At 43.9% G+C, this 10,000-nt stretch overlaps 1 protein-coding gene across 6 annotated transcripts in view; it reads right to left on the bottom strand.

Annotated features, from left to right (window-relative positions):
• ntng1a (netrin g1a) overlaps positions 1 to 1,945 on the bottom strand; it is a 148,776-nt gene extending 146,831 nt beyond the window's left edge. For all 6 annotated transcript variants that reach the window (XM_060869518.1, XM_060869519.1, XM_060869520.1 and 3 more), the window contains exon 1: positions 1,124 to 1,945. The gene's annotated coding sequence lies outside the window, so the exon portion shown is untranslated. The remainder of the gene's footprint in view (positions 1 to 1,123) is intronic.
• Positions 1,946 to 10,000: the final 8,055 nt, after the last annotated feature.

Here is a 10,000-nt window from a genome sequence, read left to right as displayed (position 1 = left end):
ATAAACATTTTTTTTTAATTAGCAGAATAGTGTTGAGTCTTATTTTAGGTGTAATGAATATATAATGTTTAATTAACTGTAGTGTTCAGGTCATACCTTCACCACTAAGAACCACCAACATCACAGTCTTTTAGTACTGAATTAACACCGTGAGCGATGATTTAATGCACATAGTGAAATATATTAAAATCTGCACTGTACGAGGAGGTGATATGAAATGAGTCGCTAACAGTTTTCAGGTCAGACCTACATGATCCACATGAATGTTCAGTGTTTAATTAATTAACACACACTCTGAATTGAAGGATATAATGCTTCATTAACACAAATGTAATTAACAAAGAGATATAGTGTTTAATGAACCCTACTGTGTCGGATTTAAAGGTGTAATAATTACTATTACTCTTTAATTATCAATAGATTAATTAATAATCAACAGATTGTGTTCAGGTCATATCCAGATCCCTGAAACTGGAGTTTAGGTATAAAATAAAAAGACTAAAATGCACATTATAATAGCCATACAGTGTTGGTTTAACACCCACCCACACCCACACACACATACACCTATACAGCTGAGTTAACACACTGTTAGTTCGACTCTTATCTTATTTAATCATCTGTTTGCGAAAGTGTGCGATTGTGTTGTTATTTCTGATGGTGTTAATCACCAGTAGGATCATTTGAGGTGGTTGGAGATGATTGTGAGGTTATTTGTGTAGGTGTTAATTGGCGGTGTAGATGATAAGGTTAAGTCTTATAGGTGCTGACGGAAAACTAAGTGCTAGATCAGCGGCGTGTGTGTTAATTCAGCGCAGAAAGAGTTAATCTGTCACAGTAGGTGTTAATTCGATACCTTGGGATGTGGCTGAGACTCGAATTATCGCATCTACACAATAAAAGGGATTTTTTTTGTTTGTTTGTTTGTTTTGTTTTACAAGCGACTATTTTATCCAACCTGCGTGCGTAAAAGTGCGTAAAATAAAGCGTGCGGACAGGTAACGTAAACACGCGCACCGCACACACACACACACACACACACACACACACTCACTATCTCTTGTAGAGTGCCACACACATACACACATGCATTACAGGATGCAGGACAGGTGCAAATACTTACATGATTGCGCTTTTTGCAGGATCTCCTCTGTGTTAAATATTACGAATTAACAGTGATGATGATGATGATGATGACAAAGAGTGCAACAAGTTGAAGGAGAGAAGGCGCAGGGTGCTCTGTTAAAGCTCAGTGCGAGGAGGTCGAGGGGGGAAAAACACACACATGCAGGGCAGGCATCACCCTAAAGTTGATGACCAGCACCCCCTCCCTCCGACCGAACTGAAACGAGCTGACTAATTTAAAAAAAAAAAAAAAAAAAGAGAGAGAGAGAGAGACAGGGTTTGGATGTCCGATAGCGCGTCAATCCAAGCTGCTGGACATGTCTGATGCGGATCTAATCTTTTTTTGCAGTTGTTTGTTTGTTTCACAAAGAAGAAGAAGAAGAAGAAGAAAATAGGAACTGATATGTGCACTTTAAAGAGTCCCAACAATTCCCCTGTTTTTGTTTTTTCTCTTTTCTTTTTTTTTTGCGCTCTTGCCGCCGGAGCCCAAAAATACAAACCCCGTCCACGTGAAAGTTGAGACGCTCGAGAGGCTGCGATGTCCTCCGATCAGTTGCTCAATTTCCACTTTAAACATCCATAAAAGAGCCACCAAGAAAAAAGCTCGGTCCCAAAATGAGAGAGAGACAGAGAGAGAGAGAGACAGAGAGAGAGAGAGACAGAGAGAGAGAGAGAGAGAGTCCTGCACTGCAGAAATGCACTCCCTGTGCGCGTATGTGTGTATGAGTGTGTGTGTGTGTGTGTATATGAGTGTGTGTATGTGTGTGTGTCTGTATGTCTTTTTCTTTCTCGGCGAGACGCGAATTCGCACCGGTGAGAGCCCCCGTTTTGTGCCGAGGTTGTGAGAATCTGAATCTTCTCCCTCCGTCACATCCACATCCATCCATCCGCGCGCGCGCGCACACACACACACTCTCTCTCTCTCACACACACACACATACACACACACACACACCCTACCCATCCCGTTTACGCTTACGAGTGATCCACCTTCGAACAGATTCTTTTATGAATTACTCTTATAAACCATCTTATATGGGAGGGAATCGAATCTTTATTATAATTCCTGAATATTTATTCATGATATTGATATTGGATAATATACCGTTACACGCTCTATTTTGCGTAATGGTTCTTTTGCAATGACTCTTTTTAAGTGACACAGGCGCGAGAGTCGACTCTTGTGAGCGAACGAATCGACTCTTACCTGTCTATGCTATGTACCGTTTATAATTTAATTCAAGTACATTATGTATGTCTATTGAACAGTTCAGCTTTCCACAAACTATTGCAATAAATATTTTGTTAACGACTCTTTTTTAAGTGACACAGTTACTTAAAAACTTTCTTGTGCGAACGAATCGACTCCTTCCAATCTATGAAAGTTTTAATATTAATTACATTTTGTTTGTTCATGCAGACTCATGATATTAGACTGTTTATTTTTACACAGCCTGTCATGGATAATGATTTTTAATAGGTCTGAATTAACAGAATACAGAATTAACAGAATTTTTCTGAAGTTAAAATACACAGTTGCGAAAGTCTATTCTAAGGTGAACGCTTTCCAATCTATGCAACTTTTAATTTTTATTTTAAATAATTAATAATTAAATTATTATTGGACATTTTGCTTTTACACAACCAATGCTAATATTTTTTTTTTTTTTAACTACAATTATTGTTATTATTTTTTTTTAATTGAGTCGGAATCGTTCCTACCAAAGTGAATCGACTCTTGTGGGAACGGTATATCTATGTGAGTTCTGCTCATTTCTGTTTTCTCCCCTTGAGACTGAATCAAATGAATCATTTGTCGCGTGTTTCGATTCAGTCCAGTGGGTTTGTTCAAAGGATTCGAATCAATCGAGTGAGTCGAGTCTTAATGAACAATACTGTAGTAATGGAATGCGGCACGTGCAGGAGATTCCTTTATCTCCGCCTAATATTTTACACGTTCTTTCAGGTCCGTAAATTAGGGATTAAGATTTATTTATTTATTTATTTATGGATTTCTCTCTCTCTCTCTCTCTCTCTCTCTCTCTCTCTCTCTCTCTCTCTCTCTCTCTTTCTCTCTCTCTCTCCTTCTGAAAAATTACACATGAATAATTTTTTTTTCAGAAAAACTTTTGTATTTTTTTTTTAAAGAATTAAACTAAACTTTCCTTTCTAGATGAATATTCAGTCCCTTGGATGCTTTGTCTCTACAAACTCGACCGGCGTCCCACCTGTATCAGGTCGCCCAGTTCACTGTGCTGACCTCTACGATCAAATCGTGTGGAGACAAAGATCTGAGCAAGAGTATAAAGATAGAAAACTTTTGGATGTAAAGATAGAAAACTTTTGGATGTTCCCAGGAGCACAGTGGACTCCATCACAGGAAAAACCGACAGGACTCCAGTGGAGAGAAACTCACTATATAGTAATAGTAATTATATAGTAAATATAGTAAACTCAGGGAGCATTATGATAAGACACTGCTCACCAGGTACTGCTCATCAGGTACTGCTCACCAGACACTGCTCACCAGGTACTGCTCACCAGGCACTGCTCACCAGGTACTGCTCATCAGGTACTGCTCACCAGGTACTGCTCATCAGGTACTGCTCACCAGGTACTGCTCATCAGGTACTGCTCACCAGGTACTGCTCATCAGGTACTGCTCACCAGGTACTGCTCACCATGCACTGCTCACCAGGTACTGCTCATCAGGTACTGCTCACCAGGTACTGCTCACCATGCACTGCTCACCAGGTACTGCTCATCAGACACTGCTCACCAGGTACTGCTCACCAGGTACTGCTCACCATGCACTGCTCACCAGGTACTGCTCATCAGGTACTGCTCACCAGGTACTGCTCACCAGGCACTGCTCACCAGGTACTGCTCATCAGGCACTGCTCACCAGGTACTGCTCACCAGGCACTGCTCACCAGGTACTGCTCACCAGGTACTGCTCATCAGGCACTGCTCACCAGGCACTGCTCACCAGGCACTGCTCACCAGACACTGCTCACCAGGCACTGCTCACCAGGTACTGCTCACCAGACACTGCTCACCAGACACTGCTCACCAGGTACTGCTCACCAGGTACTGCTCATCAGGCACTGCTCACCAGGTACTGCTCACCAGACACTGCTCACCAGGTACTGCTCACCAGGTACTGCTCACCAGACACTGCTCACCAGACACTGCTCACCAGGTACTGCTCATCAGGCACTGCTCACCAGGCACTGCTCACCAGGCACTGCTCACCAGGTACTGCTCACCAGGTACTGCTCACCAGACACTGCTCACCAGGTACTGCTCACCAGACACTGCTCACCAGGCACTGCTCACCAGGTACTGCTCACCAGGCACTGCTCACCAGACACTGCTCACCAGGTACTGCTCACCAGGCACTGCTTACCAGGCACTGCTCACCAGGTACTGCTCACCAGGCACTGCTCACCAGGTACTGCTCACCAGGCACTGCTCACCAGACACTGCTCACCAGACACTGCTCACCATGCACTGCTCATCAGGTACTGCTCACCAGGTACTGCTCATCAGGTACTGCTCACCATGCACTGCTCACCAGGTACTGCTCATCAGGTATTGCTCACCAGGTACTGCTCACCATGCACTGCTCACCAGGTACTGCTCATCAGGCACTGCTCACCAGGTACTGCTCACCAGGCACTGCTCACCAGGTACTGCTCATCAGGTACTGCTCACCAGGTACTGCTCACCATGCACTGCTCACCAGGTACTGCTCACCAGGTACTGCTCATCAGGCACTGCTCACCAGGTACTGCTCACCAGGCACTGCTCACCAGACACTGCTCACCAGGCACTGCTCACCAGGTACTGCTCACCAGGTACTGCTCACCAGACACTGCTCACCAGGTACTGCTCATCAGGCACTGCTCACCAGACACTGCTCACCAGGTACTGCTCACCAGGCACTGCTCACCAGGCACTGCTCACCAGGTACTGCTCACCAGGCACTGCTCACCAGGTACTGCTCACCAGGTACTGCTCACCAGACACTGCTCACCAGGTACTGCTCACCAGGTACTGCTCACCAGGCACTGCTCACCAGGCACTGCTCACCAGGTACTGCTCACCAGGTACTGCTCACCAGACACTGCTCACCAGACACTGCTCACCAGGTACTGCTCACCAGGTACTGCTCACCAGGCACTGCTCACCAGGTACTGCTCACCAGGTACTGCTCACCAGACACTGCTCACCAGACACTGCTCACCAGGTACTGCTCATCAGGCACTGCTCACCAGGCACTGCTCACCAGGCACTGCTCACCAGGTACTGCTCACCAGACACTGCTCACCAGGTACTGCTCACCAGGTACTGCTCACCAGGTACTGCTCACCAGACACTGCTCACCAGGCACTGCTCACCAGGTACTGCTCACCAGACACTGCTCACCAGACTCTGCTCACCAGGTACTGCTCACCAGGTACTGCTCACCAGGCACTGCTCACCAGACACTGCTCACCAGACACTGCTCACCAGGCACTGCTCACCAGACACTGCTCACCAGGCACTGCTCATCAGGTACTGCTCACTGACTGGCTAAAACCATACCTGTAGTGAAGCATGGTGGTGGTATAATGAATGCATCCAAGCACAGAGATGAAAAGCTGCTCCAGATTAACGTAGAATAAATCTTCTTAAATGCAAGAGTTCAACACGTGTGCAGTTATCTACTTATCAAAGAAGGCTGAAAGCTGGAATTTACAGTATCTCCTTAAGCCAAACAGACTTCTACCTGTTTGTTCTCTGGTTAAGAGACTCCGGTTTCCAAAGAAATTAATTTAAAGGTTTACCACAAAAAAAAAAAAAAAATGCCAAAATGTTATAAAGATAAACATGTTTATGTTTCAGCAGCATGTCTCTCACCTCATCCCCACCCTTTTCCACTTAATACTTGAAGTAGTGTAAAAAGAAAAGTGCATCAGAGAAAGCTACAGTGTGGCAGAATAATACGAGGTAATTAGCTAATGGTGCTTAGCAGTAGGTACTGATCACCACTTTAAAGCTGATTAAAGTGAATTAAAGTTAATGCTACACACACACACACACACACACACACACACACACACAAACAAAACAATCCTGACATGAGCAATAATCAGGGAGATGCATGACATAACACACACACATTCTATCACACATTGTATTATACACACACTGCATTATGTACTGCACACTGCACACAGAATATACACTTTAGTTTAAATGCAGAAGAGGCAGAAAAAGGAGAAATGTTAACTGTGTACAGAGGAACCCCAGAGGAACTAGTTCAAATGGATGCATGAGATCTCTTTCTTAACGGTCCATGTTCATGTTATTTCATATCTGACTGTACTAGCAGCTGCAGCTATAGTGTTGTGGTGTGTGTGTGTGTGTGTGTGTGTGTGTGTGTGTTCAGTAATCTCTGTAATAATCTATGCATCAATCCATAGTCCAGTTGTTCCATCCCTACTAATCAGTAGGCTACCATGATATGTCTGTTGCTATGGTTACATCACTTAGTCTTTTATGTGTCTGCCAGATTAACCTTAATACCGTCAGTCATGTCTTAAAATCTGACTACTGAGTATGTAATTAAATCACACTTGCTCCACATGACAATAATTAATTAATTATTATTTAATGTCATGTTCTGTCCTGTTTTCACCGATATTATAGTAGCTATAAACAGGGTTAGAACACTGACACTAGAGACTCCTTCCATCTTTCTCACATCCATGATTTTTACTCCTCTGCACATGGAGTTTGCATTGAAAGCTGAAACGGAAGCCCAGTGAGATGTCCTAAAGTAATCTGAAACCTGACCCCAACGCTGAATGTTAGAAAAAGATGCTAACAATAAACATTTAGCCAAAGCAGAAGAAGCCATAAAAACTCGTAAATCTAAAAGGATCAATAAAGTGTTAAGTGCCATCCACAAGGCAGATGTGTTCCGGTGGCTGCGCTTCCTCTCTGCCTGCTGTTACATCTAAATTCACGTGTCCACGTGTCCAAAAGGAGGCGCTTTTTCCTGGTCAGGGCCGTGTTGGATCTGGGGCCGATCGCAGGAACACCGTGCGTGAGGCAGGAATACACACTGTAAGGGATAACAGTAGAGCACACAACTAGAACTTCTGTTGGTGAGCGAAAGAAAGAAAGAAAGAAAGAAAGAAAGAAAGAAAGAAAGAAAGAAAGAAAGAAAGAAAGAACCATGAAAGAAGTAATAAAAAGAGCAAAAGAGAACTAGATTTGTAAAGTTCGTCACAACAAACTTTGATGTTGGCTTTGACGATGCAAGTATTCGCAACGGATGGTGCTTTTTGGAGGCAAGTGGACATAATGGTTAGTGTTGCTTTTGGAGGCAAGTGGACAGAAAGCTAGGGTGCCAAAACATTTGGAGGTAAGCGGAGACAAGCATGTGACATCATCCAAATACTCCTGAGGAAATTCCCCACATTGGGCTGATTGTTTTGATATGTCACTTATCCATGTTGTGCTAATTTTTGATTTTCACGTGACATCACATGACATCATCAGAATACACGTGAGGACGTTCCCCTTATTGTTCTGAGTGTTTTGATATGTCACATGTCCATGTTGTAAAAAGTTTTTTGATTTTGCATATTTTGGGGGCGGGGCTGCGGCAAAACCGAAAGGCCAGTCGGTACACCAATTTAAAATGTTGTTTAGAGTATCACCCTAAAGGAGCTGGCCGAGTTTGGTGTAGATAGTTCGAAAGCTTGCCGAGTTATAAACCTCCAAATTTTATAATGGGAGTCTATGGGAAAAAAGACCACTTTGAGACCCGGTACCGGAAGTACCGGTACTCGGATCGCTTAGAAAAGTCATAGCAACAAACTTCAGACCAGGTTCTACAATATATCCAAATTTGGTGCATGTGGAACGAAAGCTCTAGGCCACATTAATTTTTATAAATTTTTGTCTAAGCTTAAATAGGAAAACAGAATGTTGGCTTCTACAAAGCGACATAATAAAAAATGAGAAATCTCTTTCTGTCTCTCTCTTTGTTTTTCTCTCTGTCTAACGTTCTCTCTGTATTTTTCTCTAAACAACCCCAGCAGCACTTGTCCAAATTGAAATATCATATTAAGTAAAAACAATATCCGAGCAGGAATTACAAGGCAGCGTAATCCAAAAAGTGTGTGATTGGAAGAGGATTATGAAGGAGCCAGCGGCGAGGTGGATTTACTCACGAGCTGGAGACTGATTTGCAGCCCGGCCGTGGATTTAGCGCTGTCCTACCTCGTGATGTTATGTCCCTTTGTCACAGATATTAGATTTTATTTCACCCCGTCTAACTGCTAGGGGTGGTGAGAATCACCTGGATACCTTCTTATGCATGCTAAGACCTTCAACAGTGTCACCCAGTGACCACATGATGTAGTGTTGAATATAAATACTGCTGTCATACAGCCAGAGTTCTCGTTCTCCTTCACTTTCTTGCCTTATACGCACCTTCTGGACCTATCTACAGCTAGTGAGTTACAGATACCACCTCATCCATATCTGGAAATGAACTCTTATCACCTACTGTTGTCTCTTTCTTGCTTCCTACGTGGTTACTAGATTGCATTTGTTTGCTTGCTATCTATCTTTACTTCACTCTCTGTAGCATTCATCTATTGGTGTGTCGGGGAAGTCGTGGCCTAATGGTTAGAGAGATTGACTCCTAACCCTAAGGTTGTGGGTTCGAGTCTCGGGCCGGCAATACCACGACTGAGGTGCCCTTGAGCAAGGCACCGAACCCCGGTGAGTTCTGAGTATGGGCCACCATAATTATCTGTATGTCACATCATGTCATCCATTGGAGATGCACGGTTCAGTGGTTCTCCTGTGCCATTCTGCAAGCTCCACCACTAACCACGTGGAGTTAGCTGGACTATGCTAACATACAGACTTTTGTTTCTCCTTAATCCCCCCATACCCTTGTTCAGTGGGGAATCCCTTGGCACTACCTGACTGCTGCTCAGCACAACCAACATGTTCAAGTGCCCACTTTCAATGTACTGATGGTGTCCCCTGTTAAGCGGGAACACTGTGCATCGTCATCCCGCTCATTTGTACAGTCCAGCTTCTAGAAATGTGTAATTTAACCCTGCAAAAGCTACCCTATGTTCCTGTGGGCCTATGGTACTGTGGGCCTATGGTACTGTGGGCCTGTGACCAATCAAGCCCTGGAGAAGACAGCACAAGTTTCAACCACTAATCAAACGGAATCTGCCAATGTCACTAGTACCATGAGTGTTTTTGAAATGCATGCAATCAACCATGACACCCTTGATTTGGAAGTCTCCTATGTGCCCTCACGTTCCTACAGAGGATTTAATATGGCAGAATATCCCAATTTTAAATGACGTTGTATCTGCAGGAAAATGCAGGGTTTCATGGCACCATAGATGGCGCCTTGCTGGGGGTTCCTAAACTCGTCACAGATTTTCTGAAGGGTTTGATACCCTGGACTCATCGTCTGTTTATACTGATGAAGAACCTGACAAGTTTCTTTGCTTCAGGACCAGACTGCAGAGGTTCAATAATCAGATCAGCTGTTCATCTGTCCTGGGGGAAAGAAACAAGAGGCTTCCCTGTTTAAAGAGAGACCAGCACAGTGTGTGGTGGACATTATCATCATGGCCTGTAGGTGGAACAGACACCTGGTGCCCATCATGACATGCTATTCCTTGAGGATCATCTCCAGGATATCTGCACTGCTGCCATCTGGACATCTGGACATGTCCCACCTATACATTTATACATTCATGTATTTATTTATTCACTGCCCTTTATGTCTACTGACATGTATGGGACTTAACAAAGGATTCGGTTGTTAACCTGGAAC

Source organism: Tachysurus vachellii, chromosome 5 (genome assembly GCF_030014155.1).
Source record: "Tachysurus vachellii isolate PV-2020 chromosome 5, HZAU_Pvac_v1, whole genome shotgun sequence".
Taxonomy (NCBI): domain Eukaryota; kingdom Metazoa; phylum Chordata; class Actinopteri; order Siluriformes; family Bagridae; genus Tachysurus; species Tachysurus vachellii.
Note: the sequence above shows the minus strand (reverse complement) of the source record. Positions and strands in the feature narration are given on the sequence as shown.